At 40.5% G+C, this 1425-nt stretch overlaps 1 non-coding gene across 1 annotated transcript; it reads right to left on the bottom strand.

Moving 5' to 3' along the window:
- Window positions 1-469: 469 nt before the first annotated feature.
- On the bottom strand, window positions 470-594 carry LOC125347452. Its single transcript, XR_007210227.1, has one exon. It is a non-coding gene; the product is annotated as a small nucleolar RNA SNORA40 (small nucleolar RNA).
- Between the last annotated feature and the right edge of the window lie 831 nt (window positions 595-1425).

The following is a 1425-nucleotide window of genomic DNA, read 5'->3' as shown; positions in this document are numbered from 1 at the left end:
GTCATTATCACATGAAGCTTTAATTAAATCAGCAAGGAAGGACGCTGAACCTCATGGGGCAGTGAGAGACAGAACATCTTGGCATAAGTTGGGCTGGTCACATGGGGGTGGGGGAGGTATGTTTGTAAAAGAAGGAACATCTGGCTCGATGGTGCAAGGTCATGAGTAAGGTTGGATGGGCAACGTTATAACCACAAACACTCCTTCCTGATCCAAGTGTCAACAGCAAGGCAGGATAAAATAGGAGCTTTCAGTAGTGAGATGGGACTGAAGACTATTAGAGATGCTGGCAGTAAATGGATGGGGATTGATGTGCCTGGATTTAAACTATTGTAAAAGTTCATAGGTTTTTGACTTGTTTGTAAGGAATGGATGAAATATTGAATATTTTTTAAGCTTTTGCATCAACTTTATTTATAGAGCCAACCTGTGTGAGTTAAACCCCTACATTGCCAACTGTTGTAAGCATCATATTCCTTCTTACATGTACCAAAATCTCATATTCAATAATGAGTTCTCGGTTGCAAAATAAGATTTACTGTTTGTACTGGTCTGTAAGGCTTTGTTACAAAACTAAACAAAGACACACACACAAGTGTTCCTGGACGGTTTTAAACCATCAAATTCCATATCAAACTGTGTTTCAGAAAAAAATATACTGATAATTATGAAGAGAATGGGTTTGCCTAAAGGGTGATAAGGAAAAAAATGACACAAGGAGATTGGCTGGTGACTTGTTAAAACAATTCAAGTCCCAAGATGATTAGGTAGGAACTAAAGAGGATGAGAGGGGTGGGAAGTTAGGGGTGCATTCCTGACACGTTTGAGGTTGAATCAGCTGGTTTTAGTGTTTATACTGAGATGCTGATCTCTCTTTATTGACCAAGAAGAACACATACACACATGTCCAGTGATGCTCAAGTCTCCTAAATACAGAAGGCCTCAAAATTCTGTTTTATTGTCTATTAATTACTTGTATTTTTGTGCTGGTCCTGTGCTTGAACTCAGTGCTTAGTCACTGTCCCTGAGCTTTTGTGCTCAAGGCCCACAGTCTGCCACTTGAACCACAGCTCTATCTGGCTTTTTTGGTGTTTAGTTGTAGGTAAGAGTTTCAAGGACTTTTCTGTCCACACTGGCCTTGAACCTTGATTCTCAATTCTCAGCCTCCTGAGTAGCTACAATAACAGGTGTGAGCCTCTGCCACCTGGCTTATTCATTACTTTTGAATATTACAGCATAAGCACTGTGCAATGTACATGTGGGCACATTGGTTGTAATCCAAATCCTTGGGGTGATTATTTGAAGAAACCTAATCAGAAATAAACACTCCATGAACATTAGCATGTATGGTATTTCCACTAGAGTCAGCTCTCTGGAGGAGATGTCTGCATCATGACTTTCCTTGTGCACCTGCACAGGAGGAGG

The sequence above is a fragment of the Perognathus longimembris genome, chromosome 2 (assembly GCF_023159225.1).
Source record: "Perognathus longimembris pacificus isolate PPM17 chromosome 2, ASM2315922v1, whole genome shotgun sequence".
Classification (NCBI taxonomy): Eukaryota; Metazoa; Chordata; class Mammalia; order Rodentia; family Heteromyidae; genus Perognathus; species Perognathus longimembris.
This window is presented reverse-complemented; position numbering and strand designations above follow the sequence as displayed.